At 39.7% G+C, this 24,550-nt stretch overlaps 1 pseudogene; it reads left to right on the top strand.

The window, feature by feature from the left end:
• Window positions 1-22,098, top strand: part of LOC147446397 (uncharacterized) — a 29,479-nt pseudogene extending 7,381 nt beyond the window's left edge.
• The last annotated feature ends 2,452 nt before the right edge of the window (window positions 22,099-24,550 follow it).

Genomic DNA, 24,550 nt, shown 5'->3' with positions numbered 1-24,550 from the left:
GAAGAGGATTTGCTTGAGCCCATTCAAATCAATTTTCATGGTATGGAAGGGCTAGCTTTTAGAACACATTGTCTCTAGGAATGGTATTGAGATGGCCAATGATAAGATCAAGTGTGTTCAACAAGCTAGAGCTACGACAAATGTATCTTAATTGAGTTCCTTTTTTGGGATATGTGAATTTATTTCGAAGGTTTATTCATATGTTTGGAGCTAAAGCACTTCCTTTATATGAGCTAACCAAGAAGGGGAATAAGTTCATTTGGACCTAGGAATGGAAACATATTTTCCAGTGCTTAAAGGAGGTGATCAATAGGAATCCAATTCTTTGACAACCAAATTGGGATGTCATCTTTTATGTACATGTTGATGCATCTGGAATGGAGATGGGGCTATACTGGCCCAACTTGATGGGACAATGGACTATCCAGTCTTCTTTGCCAGACACCAAGTTAATTTAGTTGAACAAGGATCCTCCACTACTGAAAGGGAAGCACTAAAAATGGTGTTTAGTGCCACAAAGTTCATACATTATTTGTTGGGAAAGCTATTTCGCTTTTATGTAGATCATCATGCACTCCTCTTTCTAATCAACAAAGTGCTTATTTAAGGAAATCTGATTAGATGGATGATGTTTTTGATGGAATTTGAGTTTAGAATCTTCCATAAGCCAAGAAAAACCCATTTGTGGTGCTAATTTTCTTTCAAATAGCACATAAGGCAGTTCAAATACATCATTAAGAGATGAACTAATTGATGCTGAACTTTTTTAGAATATAGCTATAGAAGGATCCTATCCTAAATAGTAGTCCCACGCAAAGAAAAAGGCATTGATAATAAAAAGTTTGAAGTTTATCATCATTGGAGGAGCCCTCTACAAATTAGGTATTGATGGTGTACTTCAAAGACATTTGCCTATGCAAGGGAGGATGCAAGTAATCACAGAGGCTCATAATGGGGATGCAGGTGGGTACTTCTACTAACATCACTTGTAGGAAATCTTGCAAGTTGGCCATTGGTGGCAGAGTATGAAGGCCTCTGGTGGTAGAGTATGATGGCAGATGTTAGAGAATTTTGCAAAACTTGTGACATTTGTGAGCGAATGGGAAGACCAACTATAGCTAATATGACATCTCTAACTCCATGTAAGCCACTAGGAGTATTTATGAAGTGGAGATTAGACTTTATGGGGCCATTCAAGAAGAGTACTCCTAGGAAGAATCGGTATATCATAATGGCTACTTAAAAAACTTCGTCCCCATTCACTGACGACTTCGACTACAAATATCTATGTGCATACACCTCCGATTGATGAGTTGGAACTTGCATCTCATAACTTGTGCTAAGCTTTAGCATTTGAAACCCTAGAAATCTGGAAAAATCATTGGTTCACACATTCCAAGGAAACCAATCAGCTACAAAGCGCTACAAAGCCGATCCCCCAGAAAAACTACAGCAAGTGGCCATATCTTTGTCGTTTGGGCTCCATTTGGGATCTCTAAAGCTTGGCTCAGAGAGCATGCTCTACACTTCAAAACCCTATCTTCCACCAGACCTTGGGATGCATACACATGATCACCATCAGTGCCTTGATTTGCAAACTGTTGAACATTCAGCATAACTTCCTATTGGTAGCTCCTTTTGGTGAGCTATAAAGACAAGCTTGTAGAGCCCATCAAGGATCTCAAAATTTAGGAATAAAGTTGAAAATTTCCTTCTTTGAAGTATTCTGACCAACAGGCCAAAAACCATCAAAATTTTCTAAAATCCACATTTTGTATATACATCTTGAACCCCCTCGTAAGCACAAGCACCTGGTAGCTGCACAAGCCCTAAAGACCCCTCTAGACTGCAACCATAACCCCTTCATTTTGACATGTAGCATCGGCAGCCTTTGAATGCACTATCTTTGCCCAACCCCTTGTTGAACATTCATGTTTAACCAAAAACTGAATTTGACAATTGCAACAATAAACAAACCCTTTATTGAAATGAAAAATTGCCCTCTATTATATGTACAAAGTTTTATTCACATATCCTTTACACTTTCTTTAAGTGGGTTGCCCAACCCCTTCGATTAGGATTTGATGCACATTTGGCACCACATACAACTTGAGTCGCTGCAGCCCATTGACACGATGCATGAAACGCTTACCATTCATCCTCACAAGCAAGTAGGCACCCTTGGGGAATGCTTTTTGTGCATTTTACGAGCTAGTCCACTTCTTTTTTAACTTCTTCTCAAAGGTAAAATCCAAATAGCTTTTGTACTTCATGACCAAGTTTCCTTCCTGTATACTTTTCTTTGGCAATATCTGGTTGAACTCGGTAACTCTTTTCTCTATTTGGTTTACATAAAAGTCTACATTCACTTCCTTGTGCATCTGCAAAGTCTCAAAACAAGTGATTCGATCCTCTAAAACATCTCTTTGAGCCTCTTCAACACTCCATATATCTTTCAAAGCTCCCAATTGTGCATGAATAGGAAGAACTGCTTCGTTAAAATAAACCAAGTCAAAAGTGGTGAAATTAGTAGCAACTTTGTAAGGAGTTCTATAAAATCACAAAACTTTCACAAGATTAGCTTCCCACTCTTCCACCTGCTTGTAGATATACTTGGTGATCATCTTGATGATATGACCATTTGCAAATTTAATCACTCCATTGCATTGAGGATGGTATTCAGATGGTACAATGATGAAAGCCTGCGTTGAATGCCCAACTTCTCAATTGAAGCACACATTAATTTGCCTCAAAATCCTTGACCTTTATTAGAGATAAGAACCCATGGCACCCCAAAATGACAAGGAGTACAATCAAACACAAATATTGCAATAGTATGAAAATTTACTTCCTTGACCACCTCTATTCATATTTTGTAAATTTTGGGCTTTGGGGTTAGTTAAAAGCCATTTTTCTTAGCCATCTCCAAGGGTGTTTATTCCCACACACAAAAGGTAGGGGGTTTATTCCAATGCACAAAAGGCTTTGAGGGTCTAGTTTGGAGATTGCTTCAAGAGGCTCCCAAAGAGCAGTAAGCACATAAATTCAAAATTTAAATTTTTGATTTATCATCAATAAGGTGACTCTTCCACTACAATGGAGCGAGGGTGGAGAATGATATGAAGGTTGCGACGCTATACAAATAGCATGTATAGCTACTTCAAGTCGAGGAGCAAATCCATACAATGGTCAGGGAAGCCCATACAAAGTCGAGAAAGCATGCAAGGCATAATCCAAGGCTTTGGCCTTTGAGCAATTTTTGACATGGTTCGATGAAGCTCACGGTCACAAAGGGTAGGACAACAAGATTTGTGTTCGAGATTTTAATCGATTTTAAATTTTGTACGTGAGTTAATTTTGCAAAAATCTTGCATGAGGCTGCAACCTATTTGCTAGGATGGAAATCTCAAAACATATGTGATGAGAAAGCCATGCAAAGTCAAGTCAAGTCAAGCAAGGTGAGGCTTATGTGCATCTAGGTAAGAAAAGCAAGCTCGTGCATCCTATCAAGGTGATTTTGGTTTGCAAGGAGGAAGGCTCCAAATGATGTTGATGATGAGAGACAAATTGATTTGTCAAGGATCGCTTGCAACCTCAAACTTGTGGCAATTTATTATTCAACAACAAGAGGGGGAAAGCTTTGAGGACATTGCAAAGCTATTTCTCAAGCATTCTTGATCAATTTTTCAATCGTTTACATTCGACAAGAATGATAGTGGATTGCAAGCTAATTCTAAGATGCCATGCTAATTGAATTAATACTTTTGGAGTATGAGCCATGGTCAATAGCTATCCATAGGGATAGGGATAGGTAGTTGATATTAAAAAGCATCCAAGCAAGGAGATATAGTTTGTGGCATTCAAACATCATAGCAAGGACAAACTTAGTAGTCTTAACTCCACACAATAAGGTTTTATTTTATGCTTTTGCTATGATGCACGACACTTTGTCAAGGACAACATTGATCAAATTAACACGAATGGATTTTTAACCAAATTTTCTTCCTCTAGCAATGTTGGTGTAACTGAAGGTCGTTGATGCTACAACATGTCAACAAGGGGGTTATGGCTACAATCCAAAGGGGTCTATAGGGCTTGTGTGACTACTAGGTGGTTGTGTTTGCATGGGGATCAAAATGTATATGGAAAATTTTGGTTTTAGGCCACTTCTGTGTGTTTTGAGCATATTGGTTGGAACGGTTCAAAGCAAAAAATTTGCATGTTTATTGGTGAATTCCTTGGTGGGTTCTACAAGCTCATCTCTATAGCTCGCCAAAAGGAGCTACGAGCAGGAAGTTATGCTAGGTTGTAGGTTTAACAGTTTGCAGATCAAGGTAGTGGATCCCCATCAGAGCTTGAACAACAAAGATATATCCACTTGGAAGTTGTTTTGGGGGGCTAACTATGTAGTAGATTGATTTTCTTTGAGCATGTACCAATTGATTTTTCGATCTTGCCAAGGTTCAAGATGCTAAAACTTAATACAAGTTACAAGATGCCAGTGACAACTCATCAATCAAAGGTGTATGCGCGTAGATTTGAAGTTGACAGTGAACGACGACTAGGAAAAGAAATTGATTTTTCTTGTTTTTGGTGCAACTGGTTTGGGGGTTCAAAAATTTCAAAATGAGAAGCAATAGGTCAAGTTTGTAGCCCATTATGTGGGTTTCAAGTTGAGCTTCATGGATCTGTGAGCAGGAAGTTTTGAGCATCTAAAGATGGAACCAAGTCCAAAGGTGTGGAATTTTTGGAACTTGGAAGTTAGAAGGGGCAATCCCTCACAAGCTTCCACGTGGTAGGGGCCATAAGCCCACATGTAAAGATCAAAGACCAAAAAAGATGGTATAAAGTATGGAGCGAGCACTTCTCTCAAGCATCACATGAAAGGGAGAGAGCTTGGAGCTCTCCTTGCCATGGCTATGATGTCTCCACCTCCCGCTCCATGGCTACAATGTTTCCACCTCCTGCTCCATACTGGCACACGTGTGGGTGGGGCCCGCACTACTGGCACTATTTTGGCTGGTGTTTGGCTCTCGTGGGCATTGTTGGCGTCTTTGGTGGTGTTATCGGATGTGGTTGAAGGGCTAGATCCCATGCCAACCTTATCCCGGGCACTCTCATGGCCTTAATGTAATAAACCCCTTGGTTGGGGTTGCACACATGTGCTGAGTAGCCAAAAATGGTGAGCCACATGCACATGCACCAAAAAAAGTAATGAGACCTCCAAAAAGGGAAAGTTTTTTCTTTGAGGGAGTTAAAGTAGAGGCATGGTAGGTAAAGTCCCTCAAGCAAGATGCAAGTGAAGATTTTGATATATATATTTTTTACCGTTTGAAGAATGTCGAATAGAATTGTTGATGGCTATGCAATTAGCCAACGTTGAGTACTTCAAAGTAGGCAAATGGATGGCATGCTTGCATTCCAGGGTGCAGGAAAACGTGGATTTTAAGAGCCAAGAGAATTACAATGGGGTTGTAGGGATTGCTTGAGCAAAGAATCGCAAGATAGACAAGAAAATTGAGTAGGGTGCATTAGCAAAGCGATGGCGTCTACTCAACCGCAAAGTTTGCATGACAAAGCCTAAACAGAGAATCAAACAAATAGATCCATGGCAGCTATTCCACAATAATGGGTGCCTGTCTAAAAAAATGTAATAGTTGCAGTTAATTGTTATGGACAGAGGGCAGCCAAGAGGGGGAAGAGGTAGAGCTAGGTCTTTGCTAGATTAATGCTACAACTGCAAGGAAGAGGGGCACTATGCTCCTGATTCTCCACATTTGCAAAGGGAAAGACGAGATCTGTACCCTTTATTTGGTAATCTACCAGTAGCTCCATTAAGATGAATAAGTTGCTCAATCATTCACCGAGCTATACCTTACATATATATCCTTGTAAGTTTATAATACAATCACTCAAAATTGTGAGTTTTGCAAAAAAACAAACAAACATAGAAACATGTTGCAACCACTAAGATCTTCAAAACTTTTGATATGGCTGACTAAGTTCTGATAACCTTCTATCCCTCAAGGCTCAGCATGAGATTGACGTTGCTTTGTAATTTACTCTTCGTGACTTTATAATACACCAACCACTTACAATTGTGAGTTTTGAATTTTTGCCATACTACATGCACACCGAACCATTCTTGATTTATTGAGTGGATGCTCGCCGACTAGCAAACCTTTTTTTCCCTCGGTCGACCGTGACTGGATCGCTAGCTGCTGCTGAGATTGTTTGCTGCTCGAACAAAATTTGCCAATGATCGCCTATCGCTCTTTGACCAGACAGTTAATGCCCAAGATCTGGCTCCCACGGTAGTCCTGAGATCCCTCTTGCGAAAGCCCTTAAACCCTTGGGAGTTAGAGGGGCACTACGGAATGTGTGTGCTGCAAATATTTGAGGGGACCTTATGCGAAAAAATTTAATATCAACTTTGCTAGGTAGGTTGTACCCAAGTAGTCTTAAAGACAATTCAAAACTCAAAAGATACCCTTATTATGTATGCATCCTCACCATGAAGCTCTCCCTCCACTCATTGCACACATCCACCTATCCCTCCTCTGCTTCTTGGCACTATAGCCCCAAACATCATCACCACATGCGAAGTAGATTGCTGGGTTGTCCTTATCTATACTTGCCCCTCAAATGACTGGTCAAGGGCTTGTAAAATCACCAAGCAGGCTGCAGTAGGTAGTAATGATTGGAGATATCCCAACAACAGAGGTCATTCATGGCAAAGATGGTACAAAAAAGGAAGAGGGTCTTTCTCAAACGTCCTTGATGAAGCAAGGACACTTTAAGGCGTTCACTTCTCCATGAATCCATATGCAACATGGTGGCAAAAAATCACCGCAAACTATCAAAGTGGCTTCTCTGTAACCCTAGAAGATGAGGAAACTGGCCTTTGAGTTATTGATAGCTTCCTGCATATGATGGTCCTATGGTCAAGTAGAGCTGTGTTCTCCTCGGCCCTCTATGGCGCCATGTGTGACCCTTCATCCTCTACCTCCTAGCGTAGTACACAAGGCATGCCCCCCTCTTCTCTCGCACCTCTACACCAGGCACCTCCCTTGGTTCTGACACAAGCAACTCCTAGTGGTCTTCACCTCCCTCTCGCTCCATAGCTCTATAGAGCTACACCTCTGCATCTCTGCAGCTCTCTTCAGGCACCTATCCTCCTCTCTATATGGCACACCATTAAATGGAGGGGATCGATGGTGGGGCTTGCCAGGGTTGTTGGTTGCGGGGCATGTAAATTTGGGTGGGGGAAGTGGGCAGCGGGGGAATCAAGGCGTTGAAAGCTCTACGTGGGGAATAATGGCGAGGGAACTCAAGGCTGCGCAAGGAAATCAACATGCATCGTGTCCTGCAATGTGGCCTCCATCTGCTATGAGCCCTTAAGTCCCGATTCTTGACATAGCTCTCTCCTACCATAGATCTTTCAAGATAATCAAGCATATGCATTGCAGGCTTGACAATGCCCGAATTTACCTGAGGCCACATTCCCCTCTATTGCCACCCTCGAGTCCCTCCTACGGCTGCATTCTAAAAATTGACTTCTTTGCACTCCCGAATAGGCTTCGCTACACCTTCACTGCATCATTCAATCGTTCTCAAGCTTTCACACTTTTACCTCCGCATAAGGTTGAGCATGGTCACTTAAAAACCAGGGTCACGTGCTGCGAGGAGAGGAGGGCCGCGTGAGAGGGAGCCGGTGGACCATGGATTGCATTGAAGCCGTTGTCAAGCTCAACCTTAAGCATGCTTCTAAAAAAATCTTCAAATTGCAAGAGGATGACACCCCGCAAAGCTCCACGATGGTCTCACTCGAGCATGTGCTTACAAAAAGCCTCAGTACTCACAAAGATTGGAGCTACAAAGATGGAATCAAAGGGGACGTTGTCTTGCTGTAACACGTACATAGTGGGAATGCATGCTACAAGATCTATCTTGTAACTTTTTAGATACATAATTATCTTTCCTATAATGTACATATGCATATTTAAGTATAATAATAAGCTTTCTATCTCATCCTATTATTTTTCTCAAGGATAACCTATCCTTACTTTATCATCAGAAAATACTATGGGAAAAGCTCAATAGCTCCGCCTCTTTAACTTGGGGCAAAAATCATTGATTCTTTATTTCTAATATCTCATTATCATCTCACACCCTAGCTAGATCCTATATATAGGGTAAACTCCAATATATATATATTCTATGTATTTTTTATACTTTTCTTATATTTCTTTTTAAATAGCTACTAGGAGGGAATCAAATCCTAGTGGGACACTAGGTGCCATGATTTCAAAGATACACTTATTTTAATGCATTATTGTAAGCATGATTACAAAACTTTGTCAAGGAGCAATGTCATGCTTTCATATGGCATGAGGTGTCCTTTGGAATTAAATGAAAGTCTAGGCTAAGGAGACCATGGGAAGACTTTTGCTGCCAGAAATGGACCCTATTTTGATGAATTTTTTACACAAGGTTCCAATTCGAATTGGAAAATGATTTTAAAATGAAAATCGTAGCTAATGAGCTGAAGTTTCTGCCCATATTTTTACTTTTTTATTTGGAGCCACGGTTGGGGAGATATGATCAAAATACCGGACCCCAATCTGCCCACATCATGCATGGACAGCTCATTTCCAACTTTTCCAATTCCTATTCACACTGGCTCCTCTCTTCTTGTGTAAACCCTTGGGGGTTCCCTTCACCTATAAAAGGGGACCTCTTCTTCCTTGAAAAAATAACTCAAGCATTCAAGCCATTGTTGAGAGGAATTCTTGAGGGAGTGAGTAGTAATGCCTAATTGTACTTAGCCATTAACATAAGCCCAAGCCTACACTTTCTCCTAGAGGGAGACTAGCCATTCTTGCAACAAGCTAACCTTGGAAGATCAATTCTAATGAAAGAAGGTCTTGCACTTGGTGTATCAATCAAAGTGGAATTATCCACTCTTCTTCTCTCTCCATCAATAATGGTGCCGAAGGGTTTGTCAAGTAAGATGTGTTCTACATTGATGTTTTCTTGATTTCTTGTTGTTTTCTTTTTCATCTCTAACTCGACATATATATATATATATATATATATATATATATATATATATATATATATATATATATATATATATATATATATATATATATATATATATGTATCTAATCTCATCTCCTTAACCAAACCTATCTCTCTCATTCTTAGTAATTCATCCTCTCTGCAAATTTTAGGTTCTTTTTTCTACAGGTACATCTCTCCCCGCAGTATCCTTATTGCCTACGGGCAAGAATAGGGCTTGGGAGGGAAACTTCTCATCTCTTCTCTTCTCTCATAGCTACATTCTAACATACTATCCTAGATGAATAACCCACATGATGATCATTTCTATCGCTTTCACTCTGTACGATCTATTAGAATTAACGTATGGATTAGCCGAAAAATACACTTTCAACAACGTATAGTGTTTCTCTTTGGCCCAGAAAGGTTTAATGAAATACTTCTATCACCGGATCCCATCATACTACCTCTCATAGACTATAACTTTTCTTTTGACGTAAGCGTAGTTATCTTGCTATGAACCAAGAGGATTTGTACACACAATTAATCCCAATCACTAGACAAAATATATATATTATGGTAAGCACAAAACTGCAATTCCAAAGAACAATTCGTAGCCTATTTGGTTAGTCAAGATTGAATGCCATTAACTCATCTATTAACCCTTTCATATTACCCATGATACGATATGACCATAGCCTTGATGTTTTCATTTTTGTATTGTTTTGACATTCTCTTTTGTGTTCTTTCTTTGTGTGTGTGAGTGCAAGAGAGAAAGAGCGAGTCTTCTTTGATTGCACTTCTTTCCAAACCCTAGTCTTCATGGCATCTATGGTTTAACTCCTTCATATAGTTTTTGGTGAGTTCTCTCACAAACTCTCACAGCCATAAGCCCGGTGCTTTCCTGGGAAGACCGCAAATTTCTCGACATATTTCTGGTGAACCCGACGCGAAACTGCCAGGGTGAGATTTTGTGGATAACCATGGGTGATCATGTTGAGCAATAGGGTATGCATTTTGACCCAGCAACAATGCAAATGTTTCAAGAATTTGCAATGTTCATGCAACAACAACATGCCATTGAAAGAAGGGAGATTTCAGCAACGAAGGCCATACAAGCAGTTGTCAATAGAATGGATCAGTTCAATGGCAAAGATGCAACCAAGTACTTACGCGAGTATGTGAAGGAGATGGAGCTGCATTGCGTGTCATAAGGTGAGATGATTCAAAGCTTTGAGCTAGTTGTTGCTCCAGAAATTAGAGAGCATGTTAGGGTAATTAAAGATGGGCATGGGAGAAATTGGGAAGAACTCAAAGTAGCTTTAAAGGAGGAATATTTCATGGAGGACTCTGAGAGAGTGACCAAAAGGACATTCTTAGAATGGGTAGTCAACCCAAAGCAAGGACTATCAATAACAGAGCTACTTAGGGAATTTGAGCGGCGCTATGCACAACTCACCAGGACAGAAAGGGCCACACTAGATGCAGAGAAGACAGATCTTTTCTTACAAGCTGCAAGTAAAGAGTTTCAAGAAAATTTGGAGCTTCTTCTTGAAGATAAAGATGCTGAGCAAGGACTAAAGACCGACTGGAATGAGGTTGAAGGTGCTGTCTCACTGCTTGCCAAACGACAAAGAAGAAGGGACAAGATGGTAGTAAACACTACAAGTCCTTCCACCTCATCTTCTGACAAAATGGTGAAGCCTACTTTTATCGCTCCTAAGTTTGATGAGTCCATGCTAGATGAGCTTGTGAAGGGAATGCGTGACTTGAAGGTGAAGTTTGCAAAGCTTGAAGAAAAAGGCCAACCATCAGGGCCACTTCCTAGGCGAAGAAAACAGCCCAAAGAAGGGTTTGTTAATAGATGTATTAGGTGTGATAGTACAGACCATGTAAGAAGGGATTGTGATGATTTTAGTGATGCTTTGTCAAAAGATGTTGTCTTTTTTAAGGATGGTAAAATTCACTTAAGAGAGACATATCTACCCTTGAGAACTAACTTTGGGAAGGGGGGAATGCAAACCTTAGTTGAAGATATGGCAACTAAGCATGCCACCTCTTCAGTTGAGGCAGCTACTTATGGAGTAAAAATTGAACATTTTTGTGATGAAGAGGTGAGTGACCATCATGGTCAAATTTGGCCAAATGTCATGCAACTAGCTAAAAAGGGAAAGCTTACAAAAGAGATTCTACATAAAGCAGGTGATTGCATACGTCTAGAAACAGGATGGAATGATCCAGTGGACTCATTGTCAGTGCATGCCTACATTACAAAATGCCAACAAAATGAGGCAATTGTAGAAGAGAAGCGCAGACGTGAGAATGCTGATGAAGGACCATCAAAAAGAGCTTCTAGAAGTGGGGGAAGAAGCGACTCAATGCCTTCTCAAACACCCTCAACGCAAGGAGCATCTCCACCTGAAGTACTCATGGAGGAGTCTACAACAGGAAAGAAGAAAGAGCCAACGAAAGGTAAGACAAAAGGCCCAACTTATAAACTACAATCTGATATTGAGGTTGCTATAGATTTAAAGAAAGTCTTGGAGGAAAGGATCTTGAATAGCAAGATTGAGTTTACTCTGGGAGAAGTTCTTGGCATTGCAAAGCGTGAATTCCATGAGGAGATCATTGACATCATCAAGAGGAAGAGGCAAACCCTTGCTGAAGTTTTTCGTCCACAGGTTGAAGGGGAAACCTCAAAGACACAAGGGATGCAACTGCAAAATAAGGAGAATGATGGAGATGTGGTAGGATGCTACTAATCTAGTGGGAGAGTGAAGCAAGTGCATTTCTCAAATGATGATGAAGAAGTTGAAGATATTCCTAGGAGTTACTATTCACGAAGTCATTGAGCAAGGGATACTACAGAAAATTTGGTCAAGGTAGGTGATCTTGAAGAGCCATTTGTTGCCTTGATTGACCATGGTTCAGAAATAAACATAATGTCAAAGAGTCTCTACAACAAGTGCAAATGGCCGATGGACACAGATCATGGCTGGATGGTAAAAGTGGCAAACAATTCATCCGGTGAATTGTATGCAGCATGTCCAGGTGTGAAGGTAACAATAGGTGATGTAAAGATTGAACAAAACTTCTTTGTACAGGATACATCTTCATATCATCTCATCCTTGGACAGCCCTACATTGTGGGAGTTCGAATGGAAACAAAGGTAATGGATGATGGTTCAGCATATGCTAGGATACGTAGCAAAGATGGTAAACGAGCTGTCCAATTTCTCACAGTTTGTGTAAACCATGAAAGAAATCGTGACAACCTCAGAGAACATCCTCTACCAAAGGTGAGCAAAGAGTTTCATGATCATAGAGAAATGATGGGTTTTGGCCAAGTACCATTGTAAAGCGGGATTGCAGTGGTACAGAAAGAAAAAGTGTCTCGCCTGATCCAAAAATAGGTGAAGCATTTTCAACGAGCTCCTTGGTAACAAAGAATGGATCAGTATGTTTTACAAAACTTGAAGATTTGAAGAGATGTGAGAGGCAATATGTGCATAATGTACAAATAGGCATGAAAAATAGTGGGTTGCTAGAGCCTACTGAAAATGTTTTGGGTTTGTGTGAACAAGTTTCTTTTGTAGATACTATGGGTGAGCTTGATGCTATAATGGGGTCTAATTTGCATCTTGAAAATGAAGTTGTGGAAGTTTGCTCTATGGAAATGTATCAAGTAATAGAAGCCTTTAAAAAAATCCAAACAGTTGGCCCAGAAGTCCATGTTGAAACTAAATACAAGAGTGTAGCAAAGAAGGTGAAACTAGTAGCTTCACCCTTACCACCCAACAACAGGGAAAACATTGAGCAGGCTTCTTTACAACCAAGTTTGAGGAATCCGAAAAACATTGGGCATACCTTCACAAAGGAGTCTTTCCAAGACTTGCAGATTGGTCGCAAGGAGTTTCTAACATAGGAGGAGACAAAGTGCTTCAAAGAAATGCTTTCAAAGCATGGTAAGGCTTTTGCATTTGAGCCACATGAGATGGGATGTGTTGATCCTTCTATTGTAGCTCCTATGGTAATTTTCACAATACCTCATGTGCCTTGGAATCTGCGGCCTATTCCGGTTCCAAAGGCTCATTTGCCAAAGTTAGTAGAGCTACTGAATGAGAAAATCAAAATGGGAATCTTGGAGCCTTCTTGTACTCCATACTCAAACAGGTGGTTCACAGTTCCGAAGAAGAATGGTTCTCTACGCTTCATCCAACATATGCAACCAGTGAACAAGGTGACAATTAGAAATGTAGGTACAGGTCCAAATGTGGATGAGTTTGCAGAGGCATTTGCAGGGAGGGCAATCTACTCAATGGGGGATCTCTACTCAGGGTATGATCAATTTCAGCTTGCAATCAAAAGCAGAGACTTGACAACCATGAGGACACCTTTGGGTTTGATAAGGATGTGTACCTTGCCACAGGGAGCAACCAACTCGGTTGCACATATGATGAATGTGATGAATAAGGTCTTACATGACTTTATTCCTCAAATCACAATGCCTTTCATTGATGATTTGCCTATCAAAAGATGTGAAGAAGGTGACAAAGATGAAGCTTTGGATCTCAAGGGATGTCACAGGTTTGTGGTAAATCACATAAATGATTGTGATAAAATTTTGTCTAGGTTGGAAAAAGTGAATCTTACATTGTCAGGGAAAAAGTCTATGTTTGGTGTCAATGAGGTGCTTATTGTGGGACACATGTGCGGGCCATATGGTAGGAAACCTTGGCCAAAAAAGGTAGATGCCATCCAAAGAATGAAAGAAACGTGCACTAACATCACTGAGGTTAGAAGGTTTCTGGGAGCATGTGTCTTCTATGTTATTTGGATTCCACATTATGCACATGTAGCTGATCCTCTTTATCAGCTGCTTAGAAAGAATCAGAAGTTTAAATGGACAGAAGCACATGTAAAATCCATGAAAAAGCTAAAGGAGTTGCTCCAGTCAGAAACAACTTTGAGAAAGGTAGACTATGAGTGTCAAAGGCCAGTAATTGTGACAGTAGACACCAGTCCTACAGGGATTGGATGGGCAATAGGGCAAGATGACAAAGAAGGGCACAGGTATGTGGTAAGATTTGGAGCAAAGGTGCTAAGTTCTCGCCAAAGAAACTATCCACAGATAAAGAGAGAGTTATGGGGTATGGTTACAGCCTTGAAAAGTGGGAAAGAGTACCTAATTGGTACATGTGTGGTTGTAGAAACAAATTGTCTACCACTTCTTGGGATGATTACAAGCTGCTCAACACCAGACATTGCGATGTTGCGGTGGATTGCCTACATTAAGTCCTTAAATCCCGAGTTTAAGCACATTGCAGGTAAAAACAATACAGTGGCAGATATGCTATCAAGGGCAAGGTATGAAGATGAGTCACAAATGATTGACGAGGGAGATGATGTAGGCACAAAGTTCTATTCTATCTCTCATGTCAAAGGTAACAATGTCTGCATGACTAATCTATTTGAATCATTCTTGAAAGAGCTTTATGAAGGTGATTGGCTTCTTATTGGAAGCTACTTGAGTACTCTAACAAAACAGGATGATTGGTCTGAACAAGAATTCAAGAGGATACGCAGGAAAGCATATGGGTACTTTTTGAGGGATGGTTACTTGTGGAAGCATCCTAAACAAAAGGGTGCTACAACACAAAGGGTTATATGTAAAAAAGAGACTCAAGTAAAGCTCATGCAAGAGTTTCATGAGAGTCTATGGGCTAGACACAGGGGTGTATGGGCAACCTTCTCCAAGTTGAAAGAAAAATACTGGTGGAAGGGTATGTATAAAGATGTATCTCACTTTGTAGAGACATGTGTAACTTGTCAAGTGTATTCAAATGTTCGACATCGTGATGGATTGCACCCTACATATCCACTAGCCATGCACTATAAATGGGTTGTGGATCTAGTCACAATGCCTCTAGGACTCTGGCAGATGAGATACTTGGTTCTTGCACGAGAGGACCTAACTAACCAGGTTGAAGGAAGAGCATTAAGAGCTAAAACCACAGAAGCTGTGTGCAAATTCCTTCTTGATGAGGTGATTTGCCGTTATGGTTGTGTAGGAAAAATCACTGCAGATAGAGGTGAACTGGATGCCGAAGAAGCAAGGGAGTTCTTTTTTAGATTAGGAATCAAGCTTTCTCTTACTACAGCTTACAACCCTGAAGGCAATGGAAAGAGTGAAAGAGGGCATCCTCCTATCATCAAAGCTTTGGCCAAGGCTTGCGAAGGAAGAGTTGGTGAGTGACCAAAACTGTTACCATATGCTTTATAGGCTGATCGTACAACACATAGCTCAGTAACTGGCTACATGCCTGCGGAGCTAATGTATGGTCAAAAGCCAGTGATGCCGATTGAAGATACAATTCCCACATGGAATGTACTACCTTGGCAAGAGGGGCTTAGCAGGGAAGATCTCCTTGCACTGCGTATAAGGCAGCTAGAGAGAAGACATGGAGACATTGAAGCTGCAAAAAAACGACTCAAAAATGCAAGGTTGAAAAACAAGGAATACTTTGATAAGCGACATCGACTCAGGAGCAAAGCAATTGACAAAGGTGACTAGGTTTTGGTGTATGATAGTAGCCTTGATAACCAGCACATAGTCATGCGTAAGTTTTCAAAAAGATGGTTTGGAACGTATGTTGTAAAGCATGTGCATGAAAATGCTACTTACAGCTTGTCTGAACTAGATGGTACAGAAATAAAGATTCCCATTGCAGGAAAAAGGATCAAAATGTTTAAGAGAAGAGGAGACAATGATTCAGAAGATGTTGATGAGGAAGAAGAGCAAACCACAAGTAAAGATCAAAGTGAAGATGAAGATTTGGAATCATCCAGTGAAGAAGAAAGCAAGGAAGATGTACAAGAGGGCTGATCTTACAAAGAAATAATGTGGCACATACCGGAGGATGTGCAGGTTTAGAGGGGGTGGATGTCGTGCTGTAACACGTACATAGTGGGAACGCATGCTACAAGATCTATCTTGTAACTTTTTAGATACATAATTATCTTTCCTATAATGTACATATGCATATTTAAGTATAATAATAAGCTTTCTATCTCATCCTATTATTTTTCTCAAGGGTAACCTATCCTTACTTTACCATCAGAAAATACTATGGGAAAAGCTCAATAGCTCCGCCTCTTTAACTTGGGGCAAAAATCATTGATTCTTTATTTCTAATATCTCATTATCATCTCACACCCTAGCTAGATCCTATATATAGGGTAAACTCCAATATATATATATTCTATGTATTTTTTATACTTTTCTTATATTTTTTTTTAAATAGCTACTAGGAGGGAATCAAATCCTAGTGGGACACTAGGTGCCATGATTTCAAAGATACACTTATTTTAATGCATTATTGCAAGCATGATTACAAAACTTTGTCAAGGAGCAATGTCATGCTTTCATATGGCATGAGGTGTCCTTTGGAATTAAATGAAAGTCTAGGCTAAGGGGACCACGGGAAGACTTTTGCTGCCAGAAATGGACCCTATTTTGATGAATTTTTTACACAAGGTTCCAATTCGAATTGAAAAATGATTTTAAAATGAAAATCGTAGCTAATGAGCTGAAGTTTCTGCCCATATTTTTACTTTTTTATTTGGAGCCACGGTTGAGGAGATATGATCAAAATACCGGACCCCAATCTGCCCACATCATGCAGGGACAGCTCATTTCCAACTTTTCCAATTCCTATTCACACTGGCTCCTCTCTTCTTGTGTAAACCCTTGGGGGTTCCCTTCACCTATAAAAGGGGACCTCTTCTTCCTTGAAAAAATAACTCAAGCATTCAAGCCATTGATGAGAGGAATTCTTGAGGGAGTGAGTAGTAATGCCTAATTGTACTTAGCCATTAACATAAGCCCAAGCCTACACTTTCTCCTAGAGGGAGACTAGCCATTCTTGCAACAAGCTAACCTTGGAAGATCAACTCTAATCAAAGAAGGTCTTGCACTTGGTGTATCAATCAAAGTGGAATTATCCACTCTTCTTCTCTCTCCATCAATAATGGTGCCGAAGGGTTTGTCAAGTAAGATGTGTTCTACATTGATGTTTTCTTGATTTCTTGTTGTTTTCTTTTTCATCTCTAATCCGACATATACATATATATATGTATCTAATCTCATCTCCTTAACCAAACCTATATCTCTCATTCTTAGTAATTCATCCTCTCTGCAAATTCTAGGTTCTCTTTTCTACAGGTACATCTCTCCCCGCAGTATCCTTATTGCCTACGGGCAAGAATAGGGCTTGGGAGGGAAACTTCTCATCTCTTCTCTTCTCTCATAGCTACATTCTAACATACTATCCTAGATGAATAACCCACATGATGATCATTTCTATCGCTTTCACTCTGTACGATCTATTAGAATTAACGTATGGATTAGCCGAAAAATACACTTTCAACAACGTATAGTGTTTCTCTTTGGCCCAGAAAGGTTTAATGAAATACTTCTATCACCGGATCCCATCATACTACCTCTCATAGACTATAACTTTTCTTTTGACGTAAGCGTAGTTATCTTGCTATGAACCAAGAGGATTTGTACACACAATTAATCCCAATCACTAGACAAAATATATATATTATGGTAAGCACAAAACTGCAATTCCAAAGAACAATTCGTAGCCTATTTGGTTAGTCAAGATTGAATGCCATTAACTCATCTATTAACCCTTTCATATTACCCATGATACGATATGACCATAGCCTTGATGTTTTCATTTTTGTATTGTTTTGACATTCTCTTTTGTGTTCTTTCTTTGTGTGTGTGAGTGCAAGAGAGAAAGAGCGAGTCTTCTTTGATTGCACTTCTTTCCAAACCCTAGTCTTCATGGCATCTATGGTTTAACTTCTTCATATAGTTTTTGTTGAGTTCTCTCACAAACTCTCACAGCCATAAGCCCGGTGCTTTCCTGGGAAGACCGCAAATTTCTCGACAACGTCTAATCGTGCTTGTAAAGAAAAATGAAGTCTCATTAAGAGGAGAGATGAGTCTTCCTCTTTGCATTCACAATGAGATGTTGTTGCATACAAGCCGGAGATCATGGTATGATCAACACACCTCTTCTTCAATCTAGATTTTTGAGAGAAGGAAATTTGTGAAATATGATGTGATTAAATTGATCATTTTTCGGTTTCGTATTTTGGATAGAGAGAGAGAGAGAGAGAGAGAGAGAGAGAGAGAGAGAGAGAGAGAGAGAGCGAACGGGGGGGAGATAGTAAGAGATGAGAATGCCTATTAATGTCTAGTCAAAGCAACTCTTCATTGAGGAGTTTAAGGAAAGACATGGGGCGCTTGTTCGCTATTGTCGAGTAGATGAAACCTGTCCAAAGTGGAATAGAGCATGGGAGAAACGCATTGACCTTATCGACCATATCAAAGAGCGTCATGGTATTATCATCGACGTTCCTCATAGAGCCGCGGGGAGACCAAAGGGTAGTCAAAATCCTGAATTGGCTAATGGATCACGATCCCATAGGCAAGCCAAAATGCGCTTTCAAAGCATTGAGACTCGCATAAAACTTGCCCAAAAGAAGCATTTAAAATATCTCAATGCAAATGGTGTCATAAAAACTAATATCTAATTCTCCCAAATGATTTTCTCATGTTAAACTGATCATTTAATATGGGGAGGTGCCAGGGGAGTAAAAGCTAGAATATTGGTAAGGCTGCCAAACCGCTCTCAGTAGGGATCCAAAGGAGGGAAAATAGGGACCCAAAGGGGGAGAATCGGCAAAAAAGCAATGTGCATCAATGGAGCTTAAAAGACCTAAGGTTTAGCTTCATTAAGACTTCCATAGGCTAAGGTTCCAAAATTTTAATCAAAAAGTCCAAATGGTCAAAGCTGGAAAATTGGATGATGGTGGGAAGACTCAAAAGTCTTCCCACATCCCTATCAAGGAGGGGGCGATCCCTGAGAGTAGGGGAGGAGAGAGAATCACATAGACACACACTCCAAAGCTTCCCCCAAAGGGAATACTGGACACATGGCAGACTCCTAGCCCAGTTGCCCCCAATCTTTCCTCAAATCCTATTGGATGGCCATAGAGGTGGACCAATGAGAATTAGGCTAGAGTAAAATTAGTCTAATTAATTTTAAAATGCTTGATAAAGAACCAATAGAAATTAAGATCCCCAGAAGACTATTGGACAGTCTACCAAGGGGTCCAATGAGCATCAAGCAGCCCAATGGCTTGCCTGATTCCTATTGGTCAAAAGACCAAAAGATCCAATGAGAGTTTAATAAATTATTTTAATTACCTAAAGCTCTCACAAAAGGGGAAAGGGGGACATATGTCACAAGACTATCAATTATGATTCTAATTTGTGATTGGCTAAGCTTTGTAGGAGCCAATGGGAGGCCAACAAGAGTAATTGGCAAGAGGGGCCGACCAAGAAGAGAGAGAGGGCTCCATTTTTTACTAACACATTTCTACACACACACACACACACACACACACACACACACACACACACACACACACACATAACTTGTGTGTGCAAGAAGAACTCCATCTCCTTCTCCAAGCATTGAGAAGTAGAGGCCTACACCAACAACTCTTGGCTATGGAATGCAAATCCAACCAAGAGCCAAGCTTCAATGGCATGCTCATCTTCTCTACCATGCTAATTACTAAGCTAAGCTATACTATTAGAGTGCTTATGTGAGGAGAATACTTCTTTCTTGTAAGATACATCTTCTTCCTCTCAATCATCCTCATTCCCTGCTAGCTCTCACCATTTTTGAAGGTGTGTGAGGTCTTGGGATTGAGGCTAGGGACACTAGGTGTGTGTTTCAAGCATAATTTGGTGCATGAAGCTTCCATCTTCATTGCACCAATGATTTTTGTCAAGGAACACAAGAATTATATTGTACAAAAGTTTTGTTTGATGGGAGAAGCTATAATACAAAGCCTTTATGGAGGGGGGACCGGCTCCATGTAAATCCGGTCCTCAATTTTTGTCAATTGTTCTCTTTCTCTCTCTTTTCAAGTATTGTCTATGCCAAACTAGCTAGGTGTAAATTGCTATGTTGCTTTCTCATTTTAAGTACTCCCTCTATGCTCATTAGGAACTTGTTCTTAATGAAATGCTCACTATGTTATCAAATTCTGCTACACACAAGTTACTAGTGCATTAAATGTTACAAATGGTGAGAAGAGATGGCACTTAAGCTCTTCCTTCCAAAAGATGCCATACAAAGAATGGTTTGCAAACCATGTGCAAGAGGAAATGACAAAAGTGGGAGAGTGACATGCCAACTCGAGTTGTGAAGATTGAAAACAAATATTGCAAAAGGATACGAGAGGATGGTAAGAGATGCTCTCATTCTTTGCTTCAATGCTTTCATAATTGTATCTTATGTATAAATTCTAAGTTTAAGATTGTTTGCATGCTTAAATGTATCTCTAGTCAAGAAAATACAAGAATAACAAACATGATGGAGAAGAATAAAAGGAGATGGATTTAGAACATGAGGATAATGCTCTCTCACCTACTAAGAGTATGGAGAGTGAATATGAATATACATCACAAATGGAGGGCGCGGAACATCCCCAAACCATATCTCCGATAGTTTGCTAAGTATTGGTTGTTTTATTACTTTGTACCCATAAATTGTCACGGCTTTATTTTCAATTTTTAACATTTTTGTTTTCTTTTCTTTCTATTCCATTAAGAAAAACGAGGTGATCATGTTGCCAATGAAAAATGATAAAGGCAAAATTCAAACACATATAGACATTTCTTCTCCAAGTGGGAGTACTTATGCGCATGACCTCTTGATGGGCATGCCATGATACACCCTCTTCCATATAAGGGCCCATTTCCTTTTTGACATAGTATGTAATGAGTGACCTATGCTTAATAGATCTTCTAAGAGTATCCCCATCCAATTGTGCTCATCAAGTTTAGCATCATATGAGATAACATATGATGCTAAACTTGCAAATGAAATTACAAGCAAGATATCTCATATGATGCTAAACTTGCAAATGAAATTACAAGCAAGAGGGCAAGTTCACGTGCATTCAATTTCTTTGTCATGTAAGTGTTGCTTGTTAGAGTTGATTTTTGATTGAATGGTTTACGGATATGTAGCATAATAAGGCCATGACCTTGTAGGTGGATAGAGCATATTTTTGAAGAAGAGGCTCTCAATCATGTTTGGTTTATTGATAGCTTGTGGTTTTCTTTTGTTCAAACCTTGCCTAGTGAAAGGGAAATGCAAAACTACTTTGCCAGAGTTGACCTTTCCAACCGCATTTTCACTTTATTTTTATTGTGGATGAGTATGGAGATGCTAGTAAAGTATGATTTATTCATATGTGTTTACCTCAACTTTTACATATATTGTGCAAATGTCTTTTGGCAGAGGCCATTGGATGCTTTATGTATTTTTCAATTGCCATGTACGGCATGTGTCTCACTTACAAAAAGACAAGAGTGCAATTTTGTTCTTTGACTCTCTTGCCTTGCGAGAAATTAATTGGTATATTATCCCCTTGAAGAGGTATGTGTAGTTCTCCTCTACACTGTTCTCGTGTCTTTTTTATTTGAATAAGATAGTTTGTGCTTTCAGCGTTTTGCAGTATTTTGGATCTTATACATCGCATCCAGTTCTTAGAAAAGAGCTTTTAGATTTGGAAAATTGTCATGTTAGAACAATGGAGGTATATATGGTATTGTGTTGAGAAACAGTTTGATGATTTGGCTTCTATACAAGTTTTGTATGTGGTGTTTTTTCCTTTTTGTTTAGATGCCAAGGCAAGCAAATACTAAGGATTTTGGGTACTACATCATGCTTGTCATGAAGTTATTGATCAAAGGTGGTGTGAATAATTGCACACCAAAATAGTGGGTAAGTATATCGTGAGCTTGTGCTTTTGGTGATACTTATTACTAGAATGGGTTATGATTCTAGAATGTGTTAATCTCTTTAAATTTTTGTAGCTCACTTCAGGATGGTTCTCTCATGTGATCGTGGAGACGCTCAAGCTGGAGCTTAGTGCTTGGACACATCGTGTTTCTTTGTAGATCCCCTAGCTATTAGCAAGCCGTGACAATGATCTATGTTTTTTTTGCTTTGATGAACAAAAATTCAAGACCATGTATCTTTTTTGAGGGATATGCGCATATTTATGTGTCTTTTGGAGAAATGTATACGTATTTATGTGTCTTTTTTGTATGACTACATTCAAGGAGTATAAAGAGATGATTGGGTTTGTTCTATGGCTTATGCTTTGGTCTCTTCATTAAGGCTTATGTAGGTGTGGTTTAGTAGTGGTGTAAAGAATGACCAATGTTGTGATCAAGCTAGTGTATGGCTTACTCATGTACATGGTATACATATGTACTTTTTGTTATATGACATGATGTACTTTACAATCTTGCCATCATCAACTTTTAGTGAGGAGATTGATTTATAGTTTATTGCTTTGATGTGGTTTTAGGGTGCCATATGACTTGCCTCAACTCACTACTTTTAAATAAACAGCAATAGAAGATAGCCACCTTTGGATTTTACTTAGAAAAGAGATGATTAATTAAGCTTAGTGAGGGTAGAAGAAACTCTTGGAGAGTTTGATAACAAAAGAAAAAGGAAAAAGGGTGCAATGTAACATATACAATTTCTTTTTGGTGCAAGGTATCAATCAAATAATTAGAGAGTTGTGAGGATGTTTTTGGTAGAAGGGTAGTACCAACATGCTAAAACAAGTCAACAGATTAAAAAAATGTTTTAGTAAGTTGTGGAGATTGGATATGAGCTTGTTGTGTTGTAATAATTACAACATAAAAGATAAGTTAACGTTCTAGTGTAAGTACTCTCTCTCTTTAGCAAAATCACTTTTACTTTTGCACAACATCACTTAAAGAGCTCTTGAAAAGAACTTGAGAAAAGGTAATAGGATTGCTAGTAAATTTGGGCTGCAAATTTAGTAATTTTGGGTTGCATAATTAGTAAATTCGGGATATAGGCAACTTCAATTTGGCATGCTCTCTAGAATTTTGATAAATTGGAGTTGAACTGTAGTAAATTCGGGTGTAAACTTGAAGAACCAATACACGACCACATAACATGAATGAGACTTATAAACTAAAATTATAGAAGGGATAAGCATTTAAATTCTTACAAAAACTCGGGTGAAATCTGGAATAATCGCATTTGAGTTGTAGGATTTAGGGCGTACATAAGCAAGATCCTCATATTTGAGGCTTGTACTTTACAAGTACTACCATCATGGCTAATAAGAGTGAGAACACGCTCAATTCAATGGTCCTCCTTCCCATGCTCACAAGAAGCATTAGTGGCACAAAAGCTACTAGGTCCATTGCAAGCTTGAACCCCCCGCCCAATTAGCCCTTGACTCTCCTTCTCTACACAATGTCAACTAGTCAAGGGCAATAATGCATTACATGTATGGCAATAGAATGTAGCTCCAGATCCACTAATAATGTCTTTGTACAACAATGAGGACAATAAATATGAGGATGCTCATCAAATTGAACACGATTACGACCTCGTTGGTGTTTTCTACGAAGAATACCAGTTTGATGGACGGGCTTTTTAGGGTGGGTGATTGGTCCCTTGATGTCTCCTTCATTCAAAGCCTCACAATCCACTTTGCACTTCCTGTGGCCAAGAGTTTGAGTGACGTGTGCTTGAACTTGGCGGATGCTACCTCGCATTGACAGTTGAATTTCGTTTGGACTGATTAGTGATCCAAGAGTGTCTCTTGCGGACTTTAGTTGATGCATGGCAATTGTCATCTCTCTAGAAATTTTATTTGGAAGCCGTTTCTCAAGTGAGTGAAGTATCTCCTTGATGTCTTGCAAGCATTCAATTGCACCCTTTTCTTGGTCAGATGCATCATTAGCATCATTCTCCATTCTATCCATCATTTCATGAGCCTTATCCACGATTGGAAGAATATCATTTAAGTATTGAAAGTACCAAGTAGCTATGAGACGAATACCATATAGGTGCAATGAAGATGGAAGCTTCAAGCACCAAGCTCACTCTTGTAAAACACAACATCAATTCCCTCACGGTCTCAGACCCAAGACCTCACACACATTCAAAGATGGTGAGAGCTAGCGGAGTATGAGAGTAGATCGAGAGGAAGAAGGAGTATTCTTACGAGAAAGAAGTATGTCTCCTCACATAATAACTCATAATAGCTTAGCATAGCTTAGTAATTAGCATGGTAGAGGAGATGAGCATGCATTGGAGCTTGTCTCTTGGTTGGATTTGCATCACAAAGCCAAGAGTTGTTGGTGTAGGCCTTCCTTCTCACAAGCTTGGAGTAGGTGATGAGCATTAAAGCTTGAGAAGGAGAGATAGTCTTCTTTACTTCACACATGAGCTTGTGTGAGTGTGTGTGTGATAATCCTTGCCAAAATCATCCCCCCCCCTCTCTCTTGGTCGACCCCTCTTGCTTTTTACTCATGCTGGCATAC

The sequence above is a fragment of the Adiantum capillus-veneris genome, chromosome 12 (assembly GCF_014529385.1).
Source record: "Adiantum capillus-veneris isolate H3 chromosome 12, ASM1452938v2, whole genome shotgun sequence".
Taxonomy (NCBI): Eukaryota; Viridiplantae; Streptophyta; class Polypodiopsida; order Polypodiales; family Pteridaceae; genus Adiantum; species Adiantum capillus-veneris.
The sequence above is the reverse complement of the archived record's forward strand: the minus strand, read 5'-3'. Positions and strand labels throughout refer to the sequence as shown.